Raw genomic sequence first — 26,164 nt, forward strand, 5'->3', positions numbered from 1 at the left:
CGTACGTATGGCTGAAGCAAGCAGATATGTTTGGGAAACTGAGCTTCATTTCTTAGTGCCGCTTAATGTTGCTGCTTTTGATGAGAGCGACTGTCTCGGAACAAATGAGACAGACAGGTTTTGTGCTCCCACCTGGCAAGATGAACAGGTACACGTCAGTCCATTCTCCTTAAAAGACCTGTTTTCTGTGTCTACTTTCCTAATCTTTGAGCACGCCATTTCACTTTTCTCTCACCAGTTCGCCGCGCTTCTTCCACCAGTCCATCCTTTCTCTGCTCTCTCTTTCTTTTCGTCTTTTCCTTCTTTCCCGCCGCTCGGCTTGCCGCAGGTTTGCCTGCTGTGTCTAAAACTAGATAACAGCAGCATCCCTGACTGACACAGCTCATTGGCTAATTTGCATCACATGCAGCCGGGCACTCCGGAGGGCTTTACTATATTAACAGGAGAAGCGGCGCAAGGGAAGTTAGACACTGTCGTCGGACAACATGCAGTAATTTATAAATGTTTTAAATCAGGTTGGGTCGAGATTAGCCAGCAGGTGGGTCTGGATCCGGACCCTGGTTCGCTAATCCGTGACCTCTGGCCCACAACGACGTCTTCAAGGCTAGTAGCTAGACGCTCAGTGCTCCTGACTTGGTGGGAGTTTTTAGTGCAGCCATCTTCAGCAACTGGGTCAATTTACAAAATACAGATACGTTTCCCAAGGCAGGTAAAATCGTGACTCTGAACACTCTCTCCCCGGGCGAGAGTGTGAGTTTACCTGCGTGCGAACGCAGGTGACTCTGAGCTGAAAGTAATGGAGGGATGACTTGCTTAGGAGAAACGTTATAGGCCCCTGCACACCATGTCGTACTGTGCACCGCGACCCCGCAGACATGTTAAACTTCATAGTTGAACGCCCTTATTGGCTATTTCTTGAGACAAATTCCTACATTTCTGACTGCAGCAACCACCGCACACCTGTCAGTCCGTGGTGAGGAGAGGCTGCAGGAGCTTGCAAGTCGCTTCACGTACGTCCTCGTGAAACTAAGCTCTGCACCTACATGTCCGCCGTCCTTCTAGGGAGGGCTGGTGATTTTGTTGGTGGTGCGCCCCCCCCTTGTTGAATGGTAGAGGAAACACTGCTACTCTACTCACGTCCGTTCAGTTCACATTTAAGTGTATCAGAAAAAAACGAAGATTGCATGGTTGCATAAACAGTTTTAACAGAACTGGACGCTAGCTTTTCGTTACCAGCATGTCTTAGGAAAAATAATCATCGGCAATTATTCCACAATAACCCACTCTACTTGCATCCATATTCCATTAATCAATCTAATATCATTCCACAGAAATCCTGGGCTGTCACAAGATCCCAGCTGTAAATCCCTGTGTTGGTCACAACGTTCCCATTAGGGTGGCTGCATGTTAAGAGCATGTAGCCTAATGAGTGCATAGAGGTGTTTGCCTTAGATCCTGTTAAGTCATGAAAACGCATATTAAATGTTTTAAACAGAATAATCACATTACATTTCCACAACAGAATGACACTAAAGATACCAGTGATCATCTTTAGGTTTAAACTGTTCCTGAGGTTCAGTTTTCTCTACACCGCTGATCAAATCTTTTTCTCCAAATTGAATCTTTCCCATCTTCGTTACATTGTGAAAAACTAGTTGTTCATAGTGCATGTAATGTGTTTCAGCGTTGGCATCAGATGTTAAAGAAGAGGCTCCTGAAGAACAGAGTCCTGAGGTGGAGCAGCAGGAGTCAGAGCCCCTCCAAATAAAGGAGGAACAGGAGGAACAGGCCTGTCAGGAAGGAGAGCAGTTCTTTATGAAGGAGGAGACTGATGCTAGCTTTCCATTAACTGCAGCTCCTATCAACAGTAAGGACTTGTTTAGTTTGTTTGTGTGTCCTGTGTTGCAGCTAAAGGCCAAAACTCACTGGATTTATTGGCAACTATTGAGATGCAACATAAGTTAAGCTTACTTTATGAAACAATGTACATTTTTATGCTATGCCTGAATTCACAAACATCTGATTTTACCAAAAGGATAGTAATCAGAGTCTCACTCATTGTACAAGGTGAATAAGTGATTTAAGCTGTGTGATAATCTAGTTATTATCTTAAGGCAACCTTTTTCAGAAAAAAACAGACGATTAAAAACTATATTTACATTATATTTATATCCTGCTTTGTTATCCAGGGTGGAATCACCGGCAGCTTTGCATTATACTTTGCTCTCTCTCTCTCTGCGCAGAGAGAGACTAGCATCTTCCTTGGGTCTGAGTGCTAAACTTTAAGCATGTGCCCACCTAACACAAGCATGGTTTCCTCACCATGTTACAAGCCTGGCCGGCCACCAGGCTTTACTCGACCCCCCGCCAGGATTAGCGTTTTTGTTTATTTTAAATTCGATGTTTGAGATCAACATAAGACGGTCAGTAAAGTTCCCGTCTGGGAGAAAACCATAGACATAATATAAGAGTAGACGCGTCATTGGGCGGGTTCTGCCTATGCTGCGATACGTCAGAGCGTCCGCCATCCTAAATGTGGCAAATCTGCGGTTACTCAATCACTTAAACAGTACCAAAGGGACTTTAATCTCTGAATATGCTTTGTATTCGTAGTATTTTGTTTGTAATATTACAAGTTTATTTTCGTATCCCTTTAGCTTCATTCTCCTGAATTTATTCTCCTAAAGAATAAAAATATTTAAAATAATCTAACCTGGCCCTATTACTCCAGGAGTGAAATAATTCTGCAAACTGTGATTATTCTGGAAATGTTTCCCCTTAATTCTCATAATATGATGTTTTTATCATAACATTATCACTTTTGTGTTTGTTTGTTTATTTGTACTTGTTTGACCTAGGACTTTTTTTCCCCTCATATTATAAATTTTACCTCTTTAATACTCACCCAAAAAGTCTGCTCCTAAAGGTTCACATGTGACACGGTTTTTATAAAATAATGAAGACCACAATGTTTAGATTTAACAAATTGATCCTTATATTCATAACACATACACACACACTATATATATATATATATATATATATATATATATATATATATATATATATATATATATATATATATATATATATATATATATATATATTGTGTGTATATACAGTGTGCGATTAGCAAAAAAACCAGAGGGGGGGGGATAATTTCAAAAGTTGTATTAATGAATCCAAGTTTTATTAATAATGGTTAGCTAGCAGGTGCTCTTTCAGGTAGCTAGCTAGATCCAGTAGGTTAGACTTTTGTTTTTAAACTTGCGCCATCTACTGTCGGGACTCAGGAGTGGGTATTAATTTACTTTAACCGCTTTGAGCAGAAAATGTAATAATACTCTTTAAATACAAACAACAAAAGTAATTTACAAATGTGAAGGACACAAGACATGTATTAATATCAATTTTGAAAAATCCATCATTCAGGGGTTAAAGCAAAAACAATCAATTTGACTGAAAACATTTTCTAGTCAGCCCATATATTCCCGGGCCGTGGACGTCATGCCACCTTAATAACCTCATTTGCTTATTGTAACAAGTCCACTTTAACCAAATCTGACAGTTCCATTGACAATTCCTGTATCTCTCCCACCTTCCAGCTTCAGAGCCTTTGCACCATCAAGGACAGCCCTCTGCATAATCTCCTTCACTTTCCACATCCATAACATCACCTGGTTAACTTTCATATTTGCAGCATCAAGCAAGTTCTTTCTTCACACTTTTGCCAAACTGGTCCACAGTCCACTCACCTTTCCACTTTACAATTTCAAAACCCTCCATAAACTGCAGCTAATTCAAAAGACAGCAGCTTGCATCATTACATCATCTTCTTCACACCTGTACCTTAACTCTACTGTCACATTCAATATAAATCAATCCTATATACTCTGTGTCCCCACCTCTCACTCATTGACTGCTGGAGATGGTCAACAGCCCCTCCACGACCTTCTTTGTTACAGAAAAGCGCAGGTGGAATAATATTTAGGATTTTTTTTTACTTTTTCCGAATCAGACCCAGTCAAACGGGACATTGTTTCACATTCCGACCCTCCTTCTTCTTCTTCTTAAAAAAAGCGCGTCATGCTAAATTAGCCGAGCTACAGCGTTACTCTTTCAGTTTTAAATAAAACATAACAACAACAGACACACTTACCGAGGGAAGTTGTTGTCAGCTGTTTTATCCACTGAACTTTCTGACCTGCTGGTTTACATAAATCCAAAGAAAACCTTTGACTACCGCTACTTTCATTCATGCATCTGTGGTCAGTTTGAGATTTTCTTTTAAAAGTTAAAATGATTGAACACGATAAACCTCAGACTGGTAGATTTCCGCTTTGCAAAGACCCGCCCTACTCTCCTTCTGATTGGCTAATGTCCTAGCTCTGCCAGATTTCATTGGTTAAGCGCAGCTTCTGTTTAAAATCTTGAATAAAAAGTCTAACCGGAACATTTTGCGCTCATCTTCCAAATGACGAAAGTCCCTCACAGGGACGGAGAACATTAACCCCTGATAATATTACTTATTCAGATCAGAAGGGGGAGGAATGTATCCCCCCCAGGGATAAAACATGAATGACCAGAGGGGGGGACGTCACAAGCAGAGGGGGGGGGGGGGGGGGAAATCCCCCCCAACCACCCCAGCAAATCGCACCCTGTGTATATATATATATATATATATATATATATATATATGTATGTGTGTGTGTGTGTATTTATTGCAGCACAGGAATGAGGCATTTTCTCTGATCCACGTTCACAATAACAGAACTCAACTTTTTTCTGCCACATACAATATGGCGGTGACGTTGACGTGCGAACCTGCGCCCTATGACGCGTCTACGTGTATATGTCTGTGGAGAAAACCTCCCGGTCCACATAAGCTAGCCGCTAGCTGTTATTAGCTTGACCGACACTACGGTACCTAGATAATGGGCTGTGCCTCTTCTTTGAGTTGTATCACGCAATGCTTCTAAATGCCTAGAAGAAATCAATATGTGGATGTGCCAAAATTTTCTTCAACTGAATAAAAACAAAACTGAAGTAATAATATTTGGACCAATAGAGGAAAGATCAAAAGTTAGCACACAGCTCCAGCTGCTTCAGCTAAAAACCACTAATCAGGCCCGAAATCTGGGAGTAGTGATGGACTCAGACCTGAACCTTCAAAAGCATCTAAAGACAATTACAAGGTCAGCTTTCTATCACCTGAGGAACATTTCCAGGATTAAAGGATTGATGTCTCAGCAGGATCTGGAAAAACTAATCCATGCGTTTATTTTTAGTCGAATTGATTACTGCAACAGTGTTTTCACAGGTCTTCCTAAAAAGTGGATCAGACAGCTGCAGCTGATCTAGAACGCTGCTGCCCGCGTCCTCACTAAGACTAAGAAAGTAGAGCACATAACCCCAGTTCTAAAGTCCTTACACTGGCTCCCTGTATCTCAGAGAATAGACTTTAAAATACTTCTGTTAGTCTATAAATCCCTGATTGGCTTAGCACCTAAATACATCACAGACTTGTTATCAATGTATCAACCCTCCAGACCACTCAGGTCTTCTGGCTCCAGCCTACTCTGCATACCTAGAACCAGAACCAAACACGGAGAAGCAGCATTTAGTTCCTATGCTCCGCTTATCTGGAACAAACTTCCAGAAAACTGTAAAAGTGCGGAAAAAGTGTCACCCAGCCGGCCTGGTTACCCGGCTGCTTGGGTGCTACTGGAGGATCGCTATGTGAAGCTAATCTCTGTGGTTCCGCGCAAGCTATGGAGCAGGGTTTTTCAACAGCACGGAGCCGGGTCTCCAATTCTGACACCCTCACCTCCAAAGCTACAAAAACACCACATTTATTAAATGTCACACATTCACTAGTGGAGGCAGAGAAATAACTAAACATCAGACACTGAGAGTGTCTGACACTGCCTCACGGACCAGTTTTGGTCCGTGAGGCAGACACCCTATCTATTTTTAAGACTAATGTTAAAACTTTCCTTTTTGACAAAGCTTATAGTTAGAGTGGCTCATACCCTGAGCTATCTCTATAGTTGTGCTGTGATAGGCCTAGGCTGCTGGAGGACATCAGGGTCTAATTTTCTCACTCTACTGATTTCTACTGTTCTTCAGTCTACTGTTCTCCAGTTTTGCATTGTATTACATTGAAATGACTGTCGTCATTTCAGCTTTTAACTTTTTGCTCTCTCTCTTTTTCTTCATAGTAGGTACACCTGGTCTGGCGTTCTGTTAACTGTGACATCATCCAGAGAAGACGGCTCACCCGCTACTACCATCTAATGTAGAACAGATTACTAGATCAATGTGTGCTTCTGTGCTTTTTTGTTTCTCTTGTTGTGTCTCTGTTCTGTCTTCTGTAACCCCAGTCGGTCGAGGCAGATGACCGTTCATACTGAGCCCGGTTCTGCCGGAGGTTTTTCCTTCCCGTTAATGGGTGGTTTTTCTTCCCACTGTCGCTTCATGCTTGCTCAGTATGAGGGATTGCAGCAAAGCCAAGTACAATGCAGACGACTCTCCCTGTGGCTCTACGGTTCCCCAGGAGTGACTGCTGCTTGTCGGGACTTTGATGCAATCAACTGGTTTCCTTATATAGGACATTTTTGACCAATCTGTATAATCTGACCCAATCTGTATAATATGATTGAACTTGACTTTGTAAAGTGCCTCGAGATGACATGTTTCATGATTTGGCGCTATATAAATAAAATTGAATTGAATTGAATTGAGAGCAGGAGAGAGGGGGAGACTTAGACAGAGATGGAGAAGCTGATGGAGGGATAGGGGAGGAAGTCATTTCTAGGCTAAAGCTAGGCTAGCGACCTCTTACCATGCGGAGAAAAGCAAACCGTGTGAAACACGAGGAGTTCCCAAACGTGAAGTGCACCAACAGAGAATGTGTTTTAAATGTGCTTATGTGTTAGAAACAGATGTCACAGCAAAGAGATTAAAGATAAAAACAAGAGAGTCTAGAACACCAAACTGTTGTGCCAGTTCAGACGTGACAGAAAGCGGTAACGGACTACGTTACCCATGATGCAATGTGGCCAAAATGGCCACCAACTCATGTGGTCAAAATGGCCACCAACTCCCATCACGCAAAACGGCAAAATGGCCGCCGATCAAGGAAACGGCATCAATTCGGGACGTAACGGACTGCGTTACCCATGATGCAATGTGGTCAAAATGGCCACCAACTCCCATCACGCAACACGGCAAAATGGCCGCCGATCAAGATAAGGTTGCTATAGTGATGGCTATAAAAGCCGATCACACACGACGAGCTTCCTTCTTCCCTGGCTTTTAGCCAACCCGAGAAGACACGCACAGCTGATTCCCACGCCACGTGTTCGATTGCTCGCTGGACCGAGATTTTTCGACGCAACGGTTATTCCCTGCTTTATAACAGGAGGTCGACTTAAATAAGTACTTTTAAATTCCCTCTGATCAAAAGACTGAGAGACGCCGCATCTCCCAGTGATCGAAGAGGACCCCGCTTTTGTCTGGCCAACAAAGCGACTGTTGAACCCGGAGGAAGAAACGAAGCAGCTTCTTCCCCGTCCCGCTGCAGCCTGTGGACAACTGCGCTCGTCGAAGCGCGTCCAGAAAGCCACACTCGGAGCGTTCCGGACCAGCCCCGAGGCATCTCAAAGTAACGGACTCTCCCCTTTTATTTCTGTCTCACCAACAGGGTGTTTAGAAGTGCCTGGGCAGGCGTAGAACTTTGTAGGTGTTGGTTAATGCTTTTATTCCACGACGAAGTTGGAATTATTTTGCTGAACATTTTCTTTGTATGTGCATGTATTTTACAATTGATTTTGCTGTGTTGATTTGTGATTCATCAATAACCCCGCCGTGGGTTACCGCCTTATTTCTTTTCATCTTTTTCCCTGCTCCCCCCCCCCTCTCTCTTTTCGCTTCTCCTTATCAGTTTAATCTCTTTGTCCGAGCTCAAGTCGCGGGCTTTGCTTTAAACTCCTAGTTAGCCCCCCCCCTCTCGAAACGAGGCATTGTCCCATCAGCGTAAGCGTGGTTACGTTATTAGGACCTCCCCTCATACGTCATCGTAGCAGCCATCTTGGGAGGGTCACGTGTATCTGGACTGTAGGTAGCTTAGCTGAACTAGCTTTGTGTAAGACATCAAAGCGTCCAGTGAGATTCCCGAAGCTGTTCTGTCTGTCAATGCTGATACGTGAAATGCCGATGTTTCGAGGGCGGTGTTAAACAACTTTGAGTTAAGTTAAGATCTGCTAACCGCTCATTTTAATCCATTGTTTATTTTTGTTTTGTTCTTTATTTCCACATATATATTTTGCATGTTTTAGTTTAGTAATGAGTAAGAATTCCAAAGTTGTTTGAATCAGAGAATTACTGTAACAGGGAATTGCTTTTGGTTCAATAAAACCAACCACTGCGGAATAGACATTGTTTTGTGTTCAGTCCAATTCACAGTTGCCTGGGTATTCAGAAATCAGAGCTAACCTCCTTTGGAGTTAACATCTGACATTAATACAGAGACAATATCATTGGATGGTGATAAGGAATAAGGATTTAAACTCTAATTGCAGTTACATTGGGGTTCTCACAGCCTGCTGGATAAACCTGGTCGGTTAACAGTCCGACCTGATCATTTATTCCAGCATAAATGAGTTCATAACAGAAAGTTAACTAATGCATTAGTGGTATAAATACTTATAAGCTTATAGCTAACATCACCACCATTTGAACTATATTTGTTATAGCGAAATTTTGAGTTGAATGATTTATTATTTAAATTATAATACCAAATTATAATTAATAATAATAATAAGCATATTCAACCAGCTTATGGCATAGCATAAATTGGCTTTTCCCGGTGTGGGCTGGAGTCTACTTATTGGCGTTCCTTTAGACTAAATCGAATAACCAGCAACTTATGAATTGAATGAACACAATCCATATTCCAGCATTTTGACTGCTCACCTTGCCAAAAGGACTATTCAGTCATAATTGATTAAGGAGGTATCATTACTAAATATATACGTGTTTGTGGTGGTTTGAGGTTGTTAACCTGAGGTTTGAATATTGATTTCTGGACTGGAAGTCAGCTAGATTGAAATACACAGCAGCCAGCGTCTGCTACTTGTCAATCAGAGTCTGTGTCGTGTTCTGCTTTGAAAAGAGAGACCTTGCCTCCATCTGGTGGCCAGGATAGGTAGTTGCAGTCACGGTTTTAAAGACAGCTTAGATCGCTCAGTGTCCCGGAGGGACAGTTTTGAAAGTCAGTTTCTTTAAACTTACCTTACGGTTACGCCTTTTGTCTTTTTTAATTTTATTTTATTCATATTTTTTTATTTTATTTTTTATTTTTTTTTCCTCCTTTATCCCCTTCTGCTCACCATAAGTGGTCAAAATTGAGCTGTGATTTTGAAACTAAGGTTGCAATTTAGCGGTTTTTAACTGTCATTCTTTGCCACCTCTGAAGCTCCAAAACACTGCTATTTTCCACACATGTGTAGAGCACCTGTTCTGAAATAACTTACATCACAAACAAAGCCACAGCTTTATCACTTAATTACTGGCCGAAAGGTTAGTGGTCCATGTCACTCAAAGTTAATATTCTCAAAGTTAAACAAGCATATTAACCGTTCCTAAAACATAGGAGCTGTAAGTCGCAGGGTTGATTTTCCCTTGCGCAGCCTAATTAAACGCACATATTTGAATCCACTTCCCGCGGTAAAGTGAGTCATAGTGCGTGTTTGCTGTTAACAGTTAAAGTGAAGCCACTTAACAGTTGTTGTTAGCAGTTTGTTGTTTAGCGCTGAGCTAAATTAAAGTGTATGCGTTGTTGCTTAGTGCTAAGCTAAAATACAGCGTTGTTATTTGTTGTCTGTTGTTTAGCGCTGAGCTAAACTACAGGTTGTTACCTGTTGTGTTGTTATCCATAGCTGACAAAGAATGGATAGTAGCGGTTCTTCAGTCAAAGGAGCTGAAGGTCCAAACCATTCCATTGGAATGGAGGCCCAGGATGTCATTAGCTCACTGCTTAAAATGACACCGGACGAACAAACCCGTCTGAATCAGTTTAACATAGGAGACTGTGAGAGGAGAATTCAGGAATTGGTGGAGGAGGTCCAGAGCAAGCCTAAGGGTAGATTGGTAGCAGATGTTTTGGGTGAATTAACTGCGTTATACCACCGAAGGTTAACGCTAGAGACCGATCTGCGTAACAGAGAGGCTGAGATGCGGATCGCAGCTGAGGAAAGAATCAGGGAGCTAGAACAGAGAAATGTTCAGGGCAGCTGTCATCTCACAGAGGAGCGAGAGGAGGATCGCATTAGCTTGCAGACAGAAGGATCTGAGTGTGAGAACTCCAAAGGAAAACATGGAGATCACACCTGGAGGACATTGGATGAACTGGGCCCTCAGACACCTTCTGAGCGAAGGGTAAGCGAAGGTCAGGACAGATATAGCAGTGTGATACGGAAAGAAATGCCTAAACAACTTAGGGTGGCAATCAGGACTGATCCACATGATGTAAATCATGGGAAAACACCTGCTTCCCACCTGACCCCTGACACGGTCCGCTGTGATCTTTTCCCCCCACCAGGGCGACGAGAGCACCGTTCCTGGAACACAGGTGAACCCCACTCCTCTGAACTGCGTCCACAGACAAGAGTTCATGACAGGGGGGGTCCCCCGGCGTCCCACGAACGGCCGCCTCCGCCAGGTAGGTGGTCAGAACTGGAGCCTCCCTCCCATCTTGGTTACCACAGGCAGGAGTCGTCAGGAGAGGACTCAGATGGACCAGCTCCGATCCCTGAACAGGGGCTGCGGATGCGTCAACTTGAGTCCCTGGCCCGAGACATAGAGCGTTTTGATCCTAGCAATACAGAATCCACCATTGATGACTATCTCAGAGAGGTAGAGCGCTGTCTGCTAGACTTATATAGCCCCTCAGCTCGAGAAAAGTTGAAGCTTATCTGGAAAACCACGTCCAGAAGTGTCCATGTTTTCATAGAAAGCCTCCCTCCAGCTACACGTGACCGTTATTCAGCTCTTTGTCAGGCTTTAAGAGAAGAATATTCTGTGTTTACAGACCCAGCCTCTGCAACTCTTGGAGCTTTTGCAATTCAGCAAAAGAGAACGGAAGCACCAAAAGAGTACTACCGTCGCTTGCGGGCTGCTTACTTTCAGGGACGAAATGCCTCCGGCTTGGAGGAAGACCACACTTTCAAATCTTTGTTCCTCCATAATCTTCATGAAAGCGTGCGTTATGAGGTTACCATGCATTGTAGAACCAAGAAACTTACCATGCAGGAAATCAGGAAATATGCGCAGGTGGCATGGGAAACACGTGTCCGGCCCAACAAAGGAGCCGATAGTGATAAAAAGGTTCTGCAGATTCAAGCCGAACCAGAAAAGAGTTTAGGTCTGGAGGGACATGAGATGCCTCCCTTCAAACCTAAAACTAGATTTGGTCCTAAGAAGCAACATGGTTTTGAGCCGCAGCAGAAGAAAGCTTCCCAGGATAGGAGAGGTCAGCATGGCAGCATGGAAGGTGAGAGGTTTCAAAAATGGCACAGGCCGGATCCAGCCCGAGACGGTAAGCAAGCTGACAGGCCGGAAAGGTCGAAAAGCACACATGACCACAAAGGCTGGAACCTGTGCATAGAGGAGTCAATGAGAAAGGAGATGGAGGAGACTTTTCGCAGGTCGCTCGCCGAAACAGTGCGTCAGATCGCGCCGCAGCCGTACCAGCCACCATCCAATCCTGTCGACCCTCCAGGTAAGCCAGGCCCAAAACCCCCGCCAGCATGACTAGGCGTGGAGCAGGCTTCCCCTTCTAACAGAGTTTATCTGATTAAGGGGGGGGACCAACCGAAAATTCACCAACAACCTTCTAAGATCCCATTAACAGGTGATCAGAAAGCCCCTTTTCTAAGGTTTTTAGGTGAGCTAAACCATCATGAAAATGCACACCGCTTATACTGCTCGACAGTTATCGGAGGATGTGTAACTGCAAATGCTCTTTTAGACACGGGTTCCGAGATCAGTCTAATGTGCTCAGATTTGTTTGATGAGGTGACCAGAGCTATGGTGTCTTTTGGGAAACCGTTCCAGGTGGAGACCTGTAACGTGGGCATCACCAGCTACACTCAGGATCAGTCATGCATCACCAAACGGGCGTGGTTAGACATCACTTTCCGTGACATGACCCTGGTGCACCCCATCTACATATGTACGTTGGACACAGAACCTTTTCTTGTGGGTCAGGACCTGTTGAACAGGTTAGCCCCACTCATTGACTGCTATCATGGTCATCTTTGGGCCCAAGTGGGGACTCCCAAGCCCCTCACTTCTGGAAGTGGACTGTCCGTCCCTATCAACCAGGTGACATGCTCCGAGGAGCCCAAAGAACTTTTAGCACCATTTCTGCCTTCCACAGAGCCGATTTCCAAATCCTCTGACACACCCCTGCTTGAGCTGAACAACCGCTCAGCTTACCTTTTAGTGGAGAATCCAACTCGCATGCCGATCCAAGTGGTGGCGAAGAAACCTCTTGGGGTGCTCATCGAAAGCTCTTTCCACGACTTTGAGCTGAGCATTCCCGTCATCGGAGACCTGCCCTTATCCTTGACCGGCAGACAGGACTCTCCAGACACCGTGTTTACTTTTCCTTCCAACATGATCCAAATCAGGCGACATGAAGCTCGGCCTGCTGGATCCATTTGTGGTGCAACGCTTGAAGCTAAAGGAAATCTGTTGGTGTATGCGATAACAACCAACCCAACAGAACCAGCACCAAATCAACCAGAGAACCGGGACTCACCCACTGAGCCCTGCCCTGGTTTCAAAACAGAAATTATGCAACAGCTGGAAAAAGCTGATGCACTGACCACTGAAACAGAGGAAACAGCACTTAAGGAGCTGTTTTATGAGTTTCAGCCCATTCAGCCCAAAGATTCAAACGAACTTGGGATCCCACTGACACACATCCATGACTCACCAGTAGGAGAACACAGAAGCTGCAAAGCTAATCTGAAAACTCTCCAACAGGTGGCGTCCCGGCCCTTAACGGCCCAGGACACCCAGGAGTATGTACAAGGCTGCTTAACCTGCAGCCAGTTACAACCCACACGACCACTAAACCGAGCCCTGCTCCAGCGAAGGGGGGTTATATTTCCATGGTCACATTTGCAGACTGACTGGATCGGTCCAGTCCCCAAATCGTCAAGAAATAACAAATATCTTTTGACAATAACAGGCAGTTTCACAGAATGGGTCGAATGTTTGCCGGCACCGAATGACACCGCTGTCACCACAGCAGCCCTGCTGCTAAATCACGTTTTCAGCCGGTGGGGCCTTCCCCTGTCCATTGACTCAGACAGAGGAACGCATTTCACGTCAAACATTCTGACCGTGCTTTCTGACATGTTGGGCGTGGAAGTTAAATTCCACATTCCCTACCGCCCACAGTCATCCGGACAGGTGGAGCAAATGAACTGCACCGTGGCCAGCATGTCAAAGGAACATGCCAGCAGCCATGACAGGGACCGGGATACAAAGCTTCCCCTGGTCCTAATGCTAGTCCGCTCTACCTCACCATGCTCCACAGGGGTGACACTTTTCCAGATGATGACAGGAAGACAAAGGACACTTCCCCTGAATCTCATCTACCAGCTCAAAGACGTCAGTGTGACAACCGTCTACACTGCACACCAGTGCGTCACTGACTTAAAAGACCGTCTCCGAACGACTTTCGCGTGGCCTCGAAAGAACCTAGAAGCCAGCGTGCAAAGTCCAGAGTACACATGGGTTCAGGCGAACCAAACTAAACCGTCCACTAAACTCTCCTCACAGGGAACGGAGCCTAACTCCGCCCCCAGCGAAGAGAACAATGCATAGCATTAAACAGGACAAGTGCATGTTCAATCAGGACACTTTAAACATGCACTAATATAGCAAGTGTCCATACATAACTTCACGTCTATAATTTCACACTCAGCCATAACACCATGCATTGCTTTGGAAACGCTCACGGAAGTGGTAAAGAATGACATGATGTATACTCAGGTTGTTAGAGATTTAATGCAGGACCTCACTCGAGAGGTTAGTTCATCCATAAATAGCCTTGCTGAAGGACGGATTCCTCCGTACCTGGTACCAGTAGATTTGGTTGAAAAGGTTCTCAAATCTGCCTCTAGTGAAACACTGCAACCACCACAAATACACCTGGCGCACAGCCTAGGTAGTGCAATTCCGATATTTGTAAATCCTGACAACTTGGAGATAGGATTTATGCTAAACCTTCCCATCATTGAAAGAGCTAATGTGTATAGGCTTAAATCAGTATTGAATGTCGGTTTTTGGCAAGGTGAGACCCACGTACACCTACAAACTCCCTCAATATTGGCCTATCATGATGCTGATCCCAAGCTTTATTTAGTCCCTAATTTGGATTTGTGTACCAAAACCAAAGACATCCACTGGGTATGCCCAAGCAACCCATTTATCAGAGACGTTACCAATTACCTGTGTGGTCTAATGAATCTCCTGAACAAAACTGTCAGGCTAGAATGACCCTTAAAGATGCAGGTGTGGAAACCAAAATTGAGCGGGCAGGTAACCGCTGGCTCGTTAGCACCCCAGAGGCAGAAGCCCTGTTATCCTACGAGCAGCATGACACAGTTACTAGACTAAAACTGCCCAACCAAACCATTTTCTGTTCCCCACCTCAAGGTGCTCCAGTCCACATTGGAAACATGGTTCTGCATCACCTTGACGTTGATAAATATGACTCAGAGATTGAAATAATGTCTTTAAGGGATACAATTTCAGCATTGATGTCGGCATTGAAAGACAGCTTTTACTTGCAGGCACCCAGCTGATTAAATTCAGTCTCACTCCATCAGAGTTGAGCTCGGTCCCTCTGCTTCGCTTCCCCAGAGCTACAGAGTCGACCGACACTCACATTATGACCATTATTGTGGTTCTCCTTGTATTTGGATGGGCCATCACTACCGCGATGGCGTATGCAGCATACAAGCAGATCAAACAGTTGCAAACCAGGATTGACGCCCTCACCTTTGTCGCTCCCAGGTTCGTAGCACCAGCTCCTTGAAGGCCATAAGCTGATTAGACTACGAACCGCTGTCTCTTTCCTTTCCCTCTTTCCTTCTCTCCTTTCTTTGGTTCAAAGTTCAAACCTGATGACCAATGAATGTATTGACAATGGTGATTGTGAAGTTTGCATTTCTTTTTTTTTTTATTATTACTTTATTGTTGCCTTATTAGCCAATAGAAATGACTAGCTATAGCTTAGTCCTGCCCAGGCTAGGTCACTGACCCAGGCACAATGAATGCTTCGTTTTTCCTCCTCTTGGATGATGAACTGAACTGCATGAATCCCAATGGACTACTAGAAAGACTATTAGGTTGTTCCACTCATGCACAACGGATTTTCGTCACGCCAGAATGGACTTGGTTGTAGCTTTAAAGACTGTGACCAGCATCCCACTCTTCAAAGCTAAAGGGGGGTATGTTGTGCCAGTTCAGACGTGACAGAAAGCGGTAACGGACTACGTTACCCATGATGCAATGTGGCCAAAATGGCCACCAACTCATGTGGTCAAAATGGCCACCAACTCCCATCACGCAACACGGCAAAATGGCCGCCGATCAAGGAAACGGCATCAATTCGGGACGTAACGGACTGCGTTACCCATGATGCAATGTGGTCAAAATGGCCACCAACTCCCATCACGCAACACGGCAAAATGGCCGCCGATCAAGATAAGGTTGCTATAGTGATGGCTATAAAAGCCGATCACACACGACGAGCTTCCTTCTTCCCTGGCTTTTAGCCAACCCGAGAAGACACGCACAGCTGATTCCCACGCCACGTGTTCGATTGCTCGCTGGACCGAGATTTTTCGACGCAACGGTTATTCCCTGCTTTATAACAGGAGGTCGACTTAAATAAGTACTTTTAAATTCCCTCTGATCAAAAGACTGAGAGACGCCGCATCTCCCAGTGATCGAAGAGGACCCCGCTTTTGTCTGGCCAACAAAGCGACTGTTGAACCCGGAGGAAGAAACGAAGCAGCTTCTTCCCCGTCCCGCTGCAGCCTGTGGACAACTGCGCTCGTCGAAGCGCGTCCAGAAAGCCACACTCGGAGCGTTCCGGACCAGCCCCGAGGCATCTCAAAGTAACGGACTCTCCCCTTTTATTTCTGTCTCACCAACAGGGTGTTTAGAAGTGCCTGGGCAGGCGTAGAACTTTGTAGGTGTTGGTTAATGCTTTTATTCCACGACGAAGTTGGAATTATTTTGCTGAACATTTTCTTTGTATGTGCATGTATTTTACAATTGATTTTGCTGTGTTGATTTGTGATTCATCAATAACCCCGCCGTGGGTTACCGCCTTATTTCTTTTCATCTTTTTCCCTGCTCCCCCCCCCTCTCTCTTTTCGCTTCTCCTTATCAGTTTAATCTCTTTGTCCGAGCTCAAGTCGCGGGCTTTGCTTTAAACTCCTAGTTAGCCCCCCCCCCCTCTCGAAACGAGGCATTGTCCCATCAGCGTAAGCGTGGTTACGTTATTAGGACCTCCCCTCATACGTCATCGTAGCAGCCATCTTGGGAGGGTCACGTGTATCTGGACTGTAGGTAGCTTAGCTGAACTAGCTTTGTGTAAGACATCAAAGCGTCCAGTGAGATTCCCGAAGCTGTTCTGTCTGTCAATGCTGATACGTGAAATGCCGATGTTTCGAGGGCGGTGTTAAACAACTTTGAGTTAAGTTAAGATCTGCTAACCGCTCATTTTAATCCATTGTTTATTTTTGTTTTGTTCTTTATTTCCACATATATATTTTGCATGTTTTAGTTTAGTAATGAGTAAGAATTCCAAAGTTGTTTGAATCAGAGAATTACTGTAACAGGGAATTGCTTTTGGTTCAATAAAACCAACCACTGCGGAATAGACATTGTTTTGTGTTCAGTCCAATTCACAGTTGCCTGGGTATTCAGAAATCAGAGCTAACCTCCTTTGGAGTTAACATCTGACATTAATACAGAGACAATATCATTGGATGGTGATAAGGAATAAGGATTTAAACTCTAATTGCAGTTACATTGGGGTTCTCACAGCCTGCTGGATAAACCTGGTCGGTTAACAGTCCGACCTGATCATTTATTCCAGCATAAATGAGTTCATAACAGAAAGTTAACTAATGCATTAGTGGTATAAATACTTATAAGCTTATAGCTAACATCACCACCATTTGAACTATATTTGTTATAGCGAAATTTTGAGTTGAATGATTTATTATTTAAATTATAATACCAAATTATAATTAATAATAATAATAAGCATATTCAACCAGCTTATGGCATAGCAAAACCATAGTCCACACTGCAGCAACAGAAAACAGGAAGTGACTCAATACGCCTTACTGCCAACCAGGAACAGGAAAACAAGGTCACTGCCTTCATGTGTTATTCGATGCAATTAACGCTGTTGTGAACCCCCACTTCTCCATCTCTGACTGAGTCCACCATTTTCACCTGTGAAGTTTTCTTTTTATTAACAAAGTGGCGTCTGTGAGAGCACTGAACAGCTGCAGTATTAAGGCCGCTTCACACTTACTACATTCCTTTTTTGCGCTCTGTCCGCTCAATCCAAACGGAGCCGTTCATGCGTCCATACAGCCCCGCCCCCTCCCCCCTTTTATTTTGAAATATTACTGGATCCGCTTTACGCCACCTGCCTGGTTCATCTGGTTTTCAGAAATTGATGCATTTCGCTCCATCATCTGTCACAAATAGACTCGATCCGTATTTCTGGCGAACAACGGAGGAGGGTTCTCTGTCATACCGTAGCGCCACCGTGCTTTTGGTAAGTGCCCCATTGACGAGAATGACTTTTATTTTTGACGTTGCGGTGAACACACAGATGAAGAATGATGGATTAATCCAGACCAGACTGTTCTGTTTGACCCACTGCAGTGTTTGACTGTTGCGAATCGGTCTCCCTTTCGTCCCTCGCGGACATTGTTAAGCATATGAGAATGACAAGCTTTCCTTTGGACATTTTGCCTACTAAACTGTTGACACCTATTTCTAATTTATTTTTATTTCCAATGTCCTTGAGAAAATTGTTTTTATACAATTACAATCTTTCTTAGAGAGTAACCCTGTCCTTTAGAAATTTGATTCTGGTGCTGGTCTAGGCCAAGCACTAAGTCTGCACTGCTAGAAGTTCACAATGACATTGCCGTCTGTTGATGCTAAGTGCCCTGTCGTCTTAGTATTGCTTGACTTAACTGCTGCATTTTATACAGTGGATCATTCAATTCTTCTGACTCGGCTTAATCAGTATGCTGGTTTTCGGAGTATTGCATTGAAATGAGTTGAATCGTACCTGTCAAATAGGAGATTTTCAATAATGATGGGTGTGCTATTCTCTACTGTTGTTTCTCTTTCTTTGCTCCATCCCGGGTCCATTGTTGTTCTGACTTTACTTGCTGCCACTGGGATCTATTATAGCCAGGTGCAACCTAGCCTTCCACTGCTATGCAGATGATCCCCAGATGTATCTCCCTGTGTTTCCGGATAGAAGTGGATCTCTCCAAACCCTAAATGACTGCATTTCAGACATGAAGATGCGGTTAGGACAAAATGTTCTTCACTTGAATGAAGATAAAGCAGCGTATGTTTTAATTGGTGGTTGTGCCCATTCTGATTTTCATGTTCTACCTCCTTAATCTAAAGCTGCTGTAAAAAACCTTAGAGTGATCTTTGACAGCAGTTTGAGATTTAACAAGCAAACTGACAGTGTGGTCAGGGCTAGTTTTCATCAATGACATCCTTTATTGCATGTACAGCACTTAGGTCACTTTGTATGTTGTAAAAGGTGAATAATTATTGATCTATTAGATTTTATATCCAAAATCAATGCAACCTAGATTGAATGGTATATGGCTTGTACTTGTATAGCTTGTACTTGTATACCCTGGGGCCCATGGCCTATTCCATTTCAGCGCAGCTGCCTGCCGGCGGAGCCCACGGGCATTGCGCCGGCTGGAGGGTTTCCTTGGGGCCGTCCAGGGGTGGACTGGGACAAAAAAATCGTCCCTGGCATTTTGGACTATACTGGCCCACCACATTTTTTTTTGTGTACTGAATGTGTATACCAAATGTGCAATACCTTGAGGCCAGGTTAATGGAAATTAGTGAGAGCGGACACTTAAAATATTTCCAAAATCTTAATTGACTGTCAGGGATGATAACCAATGGGCTGCAGTAGCCTGTGGTAAGGGCCGGATGATCGGAACAGACTTTTGCGCTGCTGATTTTATTTTTCTTCATGCATTATGCAAATATAACAAGGCCGATACAATAATAATAATAATAATAATAATAATAATAATAATAATAATAATAATAATACATATTATTAATATACATGTCGGGTCTGCCGGCCCAAAAAGAACATCGGCCCACCGGGCAAATGCCCGGTACGCCCGATTACCAGTCCATGCCTGGGGCCGTCTCTCCTCTTCCCTTGGTGGGGGGTGGGGGGTGGGGCAGATTTCCTGTGTATGCCCCTGTTGTGCAAATATTTAATAAATAACTGTTATATATTGTCTGGTGATAATCAGCTCTTAAGCTAATATCAGCTGCTAAAGATGGGTTTAGATATACCTTAGTTTTTACAGATGATTATTCAGGTGCTATTTTTACCCATTTTCTGAAAGCTAAGAGTGATACTGTTAAAGGGACAGAGAAGTTTATTGCAGATGTGGCACCGTATTGGAAGATCAGATGTATAAGATTTGATAATGGAACTGAATTTATATCCAAAGAGTTCCAATCACTGCTTAGTCAAAATGCCATTAGACATGAAACTTCACACCTTATTCCCCCCATCAGAATGGGACAGCTGAGAGAATATGGAGAACTATTTTTGAAATGGCAAGATGCATGTAAATTGAGAGTAAGCTGCCTAAAGATTTATGGACATATGCAGTTCAGATGGCTGCTATTATCCGTAACAGATGCTACAACAGACGTGTTGAGCACATGTTAACTGGAAAGAAACCTGACCTTTCAAAAATGAGAACTTTTGGATCTGAATGTTATGCGTATAAGTATGACAAGAAAAAAAGGGAATTTTTGTTGGTTATGACAAAAATAGTCCTGCATATCTTGTCTTTTATCCAGATACAGGTAGAGTACTTAGAAATAGGCTGGTAAAGTTTCTAACAAAACGTACCAATTAATGTAACACTCAGACTGATGAAGACATAAATGAGAATATTTTACTCAAGAAAAAAAGTTGAAAGTGAGCAATCAAAACCAGATTTTAGAACGATTATCTCAAAGGAGGTTAAAACTGACACTTGTGACATAGATGGGAACATAGATCAAAGTGAAGGTAACCTTGGTTCACGTTATCCTAAGAGAGAAAGGAAATCTCCTAAGTATTACACAGATCAGGATTACAAAATTAAATGTGAGGATGATCAAGCACACATGAATATTGACTACTGTTAAAGGATTGCATGTGATGTGCCTATGACAGTGGGAGAAGCTATGAGCTCACCACAGTCAGAACTATGGGCTAAAGCTATGAAGGATGAAATGGATTCTTTGATGGAGAATAATACTTACAGCCTAACTTCATTACCTGAGGGTAAGCAAGCAGTGGGGGGCAGATGGGTATTTACTATTAAAGAAAATCCTGTTGAGACTCTTTATAAGGCGAGGTATGTAGCAAAAGGCTATAATCAGGTTGCTGGTATTGATTATATTGAGACTTTTTCCCCGACTGCTGATATGACATCTGTGCGTGTTCTAATTCAGCTTGCTGCTCAATATGATTTGGAATTGCACCAAATGGATGTGAAAACGGCATATTTACACGCCCCTATCGATTGCGAGATATTTTTAGAACAACCTGAAGGATTTGAGGTGGTAACAGAGACAGGAGAAAAATTAGTCTGTAAGCTCAATAAGTCGCTCTATGGTCTGAAACAGTCAGGACGAAATTGGAATAAAATGTTACAGGATTTCCTTATTGAAAATGACTTTGTGCAGAACCCTGCTGGCTATTGTGTTTACAGTAAAGAAAATGAACATGAGAGAGTGATCTTGATTATTTGGTTTGATGATCTTCTTATTGCAGCTAGTAATGATCAAATACTCAAGTGTGTGAAGAAAATGTTGGCTGCTAAGTTTAAAATTAAAGATTTTGGAAAACTTAACCATTTTCTAGGAATTTATTTTACACAGAACCACGGTCAAGTAAAAATGAACCAGAAAAGGTACATCATGAAACTCTTGGAGAGGTTTGACATGACTAACTGCAAGCCAAGGTCAACCCCATGTGAAAATAAAATGAAGTTTGACAGTGAAGGTCAATCAGCTGATCATAAAAAGTATCGTGAAGTAGTGGGGAGTTTGATCTATGTAATGATGAGCACTAGGCCAGACTTGAGTTTTATTGTCAGTAAGTTGTCACAATATTTGCCTGAACCAAAAGAACAACATTGGGTTGCAGCAAAGCATGTATTGAGGTATCTGAAATGTACACTAAATCAAGAATTATGCTCCAAGAAAAATGACATTACCCTTAAACTTGTGGCATACTGTGATGCAGACTGGGCAGGAGACCAGGGGTCCGTTCTTCGTACGTTGCTTAAAACATCCAAGATCAAATGAGACATCCAAGATGATTTCATCCGGCTAATCATGATACTGCTAATTGGGTTCTTCCAACACACCTGTTGTTTACGATTAGTATCACTGGATTGAGTTATCTGAGACAACTGCGCGTTCCTGCGTTTGTTTAAAAGGGGAAATGTATCGATAGTAGAAACAATGATCAGCAGCGCTGCTATTGGCTGTTCAGCATGGCCAAAGAACGCCCACAGTTTTTCTCCCAGCAGAACACGAGCTTTTAATGGAAGGTTATGCCGAATTTGAGTCAATTAAAACGACAGGTAACACCTCAAAGTCTGCTAAAACCAGGAGAGAGGGCTGGCAGACAGCAGCAGACAAATTAAATTGTAAATATTGTCCATGATAGATGTTTCTATCACTTTCTACAGTATGTATTTTTGCATTTTAATAATTTCATAAGTACTTTGTTCTTTTATGTCAGAGCCTCCATGGGAGCCACTAGAACATGGGGAAAAAAGTGAAGTACAAGAATATTCTACAAAATGATAGCCTTTAATTATTATACTGTATTTTAAAAAGCAACTTTTTCCTCTTTTTTAAAAGCCACTGTTAAATTATGTGTTTGTCTGTTTTTAACAGCCACCGATAAGAAGGCTGAAAAAAATCGGGTTCTTTTTACTTTCACATGTTTAACGCTTTTTCTGTTTTCTGTTTTTTTTTTTTCACAAAATGACTCAAGGTGCCATCTGTTCCCTATATTAACGGTATCTTCAACAAAAGAAAAAGTATTTTGACCTGAAAAAAAAATACAAATTAAGAGGCGAAATTGAACTCCACAACGTGAAAAAGAGAAAAACTGCACTAGAGATCGAGTTGCTTCAAAAGGACCTTCAGAGTAAATTCTAATACACCATTTTACACATAACTATCATAACTATCTCTTACTGCAGGCAAAAGATGACTTGCTGACTTTTCTTTGTAAATAATTGTTTAAATAAAACGACAGGAACGAAGCATTATTTGTTTCGTCTTTTATTGAACATAAAAAAAATGGTGTTCCACAATTCTGTCCCTTCCTCTGCCACTAGGTGGTCCAAGTGCGCTGGCTAGACACAGACTTCCCTATCTCCTCCGCTGCGATCTAATCCTGTTTACATTAAATAAACCTGCTCGGCAGCAGGCTCAACTTTGCGCACATGTTGCTATGACAGCAAGTCCGGGATGAGTTTCGAAGAACCAAACGATCCAAGATCATGCCAAATCGTCAACAATGAAATCCAGCTAACTGAGTTAGCGACGTACGAAGAACGGACCCCAGGAGGACAGACAAAGTATGACGGGTTACTGTTTTAGCCTATCTGAAACTGGACCTGTTATTTCCTGGAAGTCTAAAAAGCAGTCCACAGTTTTTTTTATCTACATGTGAAGCTGAATACATTGCTTTGGCTGCTGCTGCACAGGAAAGTATTTATCTTGTGAATCTAATGATTGGATTGGACTTTGGATGTTAATATGCACCTGTGACTGTTTATGAGGACAATCAAGGAGCAATTGCTCTTTCTAAAAGTCCGGTCCATCGCCAAAGATGTAAACACACATTGACATTCGATATCACTTCATTCGGTCAGCACTAAGTGATGGAAAAATAACTCTCTCTTACTGTCCAACAACAGAAATGGTGGCTGATATTTTAACAAAGCCTGTAACTAAAATGAGAATGGACAAATTTGCGTGTTTTGTTTTTGGTATGTAAATGTGAAGCACTGAAATGTAAATGTATTATGTCAACATAAGAACAAGTGGGGGTGTTGAATATTATTGTTGATGTTCTTGTTGACTTCCTGTTGGGGGCGGAGATTTACACAGGTGGGCGCAATCTGCTAATAAAGGGCCACAGGCTGCTCTGGTGAGCACTGCTCTCAGGCCAAACGAAACAGAGAGCTATGTTGTTTTTCCTTCGTCACGACCCGGCATTTCCAGCCCTTTAAAGATGGCAGCGTCAACACCCAGCCCCCTTTCTCCTCGAGGGCTCCAGGTAGAAGTTGTCGTCGTCTGAGAGTCTGGTCACAAGTGCTCTGACCTTTTGTCTGTACATACAGAAAACCTCTATTTTTATCTGCAGCTGCCACATTATGTATGTTGTATTAAATAATACTACATATACTTCAGTGATGTTATCAAGGTGTTACTTTATTGTATGTGTAATACTGCGTCCGTTGGTTGTGCTGTTCTTTTTACATCTCTCTTTGCAAGTGATGAAGCAGACTGAAGACGTTTTATGGTTCTCTCCCTTTTATCTCCCTAATGAAACATTTTTTCATCAGCACTTAAGGTTAAAAAAGGAAGCCATACAAAGAACTGACTTTTTTGGTGGGGGGAGTTGTAATGCGGAAGTTTTCTGTTGTTTAATGGAGTTTTACTGTTTTACAGTTACTGTAAATGAAATGGTGCAATCTCAATCATCCAATGATCCATTTTACTTTGCAGGTTGTGAGGAAACAGAACATGAACAATGCTAGGGGGTGAATACGTTTGCAAGAAACTGTAAACAAAAACGACATAAATAATAATGCAAACTAAAAAATAGTAAAAAGTAGTTAAATCAAATAATTAAGTCTAATAAAATTACCTAAATATATCTTTATCAAAATAAGCCTCTGTTTAGGCTGAAATTAAAATACTTTCTGATGTGCATAATGTGTTTCAATGTTTCCTGCAGATGTTAAGCAGAAGCTGATTGTTAAAGAAGAACCTTCTTTAGACCACAGACCTCCTGCTGACCCGCATGACCCAACGCACCCCCACATAAAGGAGGAGAAGAAGGGAGTCTACATCAGTCTGCCAGGAGAGCAGCTCAATGGGAAGGAGGTGACTTATGCCATCAGATTTCCAGTCACTGCTCCTCCCATAAAGAGTCTGGGTGATGAACAGTCTCCGCTGCTTTCACAGCTTTATCCAGACCAAATTAAAGGCAAAGAGCTTCCAGAAGAGAATGATAGAGAAGAATACATCAGGATACCAGATCATGGACATGCTTCCATTTCTTTAGAGACTGAAGAGGACAGTGATGTAGAGCACTCTCTCTCTGACCTGAAACACTCTGGATATAAGAAATGTTCTATGGTAAACAAAAATGTGGACACAAGAAGAAAAGTCCAGACAGGACTGAAGCATAGCTGTGAAGACTGTGATAAAATACTGATTGGAAAATCAGCTTTAAACAAACACATGAGAATCCACACAGGAGAGAAGCCTTTCTGCTGTGAACTATGTGGACATAGATTTAGCCAAAAATCACATTTAAACACACACATGAGAATCCACACAGGAGAGAAGCCTTTCTGCTGTGAACTATGTGGACAAAGATTTAGCCGAAAATCAACTTTAAACACACACATGAGAATCCACACAGAAGAGAAGCCTTTCTGCTGTGATCTATGTGGACATAGATTTAGCCATAAATCAACTTTAAACACACACATGAGAATCCACACAGGAGAGAAATCTTTCTGCTGTGATCTATGTGGACATAGATTTAGCCAAAAATCACATTTAAACACACACATGAGAATCCACACAGAAGAGAAGCCTTTCTGCTGTGATCTATGTGGACATAGATTTAGCCATAAATCAACTTTAAACACACACATGAGAATCCACACAGGAGAGAAATCTTTCTGCTGTGAACTATGTGGACAAAGATTTAGGGAAAAATCTACTTTAAACACACACATGAGAATCCACACAGAAGAGAAGCCTTTCTGCTGTGATCTATGTGGACATAGATTTAGCCATAAATCAACTTTAAACACACACATGAGAATCCACACAGGAGAGAAATCTTTCTGCTGTGAACTATGTGGACAAAGATTTAGGGAAAAATCACATTTAAACACACACATGAGAATCCACACAGGAGAGAAGCCTTTCTGCTGTGATCTATGTGGACATAGATTTAGCCATAAATCAAATTTAAACACACACATGAGAATCCACACAGGAGAGAAGCCTTTCTGCTGTGATCTATGTGGACAAAGATTTAGCCAAAAATCACATTTAAACACACACATGAGAATCCACTAAGGAGAGAATAATTTCTGCTGTGATCTATGTGGACAAAGATTATAAACACACATGGGAATTCATACAGGAGGGAAAATTAGTCTGCTATAAATATTTACTCAAACTGCACAGCTGTTGTTTGTTGCAAATGTTTGTTGTCATTAAAGGCAACGGTCTTCACTTGCTAGTTTAGACATTTCTCTAGTTGTTTTTTTTTTGCTCTGTGTTAAAACATTTAAAATGTTTAATTTGTTTAATAAGTCAGACAGAGCTGTAGCACAGGTGTGTTTTTAGTGTACAGCGAACTTCAGAATTTAAGTTCAAGAAATATAAACATTTATCCTAGACAGGTGAGTGATGTGAAGAGATTTAACGATTTTAGGTTCCCGATGTCATTTTTTTATCCTTTTCTTTAAATAAATTG

The 26,164-nt window shown here is 42.5% G+C and overlaps 1 long non-coding RNA gene across 1 annotated transcript; it reads left to right on the forward strand.

Moving 5' to 3' along the window:
- Positions 1–1,813: 1,813 nt before the first annotated feature.
- Positions 1,814–24,969, forward strand: LOC118559068. Its single transcript, XR_004928625.1, has 3 exons — positions 1,814–1,867; positions 24,398–24,546; positions 24,628–24,969. It is a non-coding gene; the product is annotated as an uncharacterized LOC118559068 (long non-coding RNA).
- Positions 24,970–26,164: the final 1,195 nt, after the last annotated feature.

The sequence above is a fragment of the Fundulus heteroclitus genome, unplaced genomic scaffold (genome assembly GCF_011125445.2).
Source record: "Fundulus heteroclitus isolate FHET01 unplaced genomic scaffold, MU-UCD_Fhet_4.1 scaffold_213, whole genome shotgun sequence".
NCBI lineage: Eukaryota > Metazoa > Chordata > Actinopteri > Cyprinodontiformes > Fundulidae > Fundulus > Fundulus heteroclitus.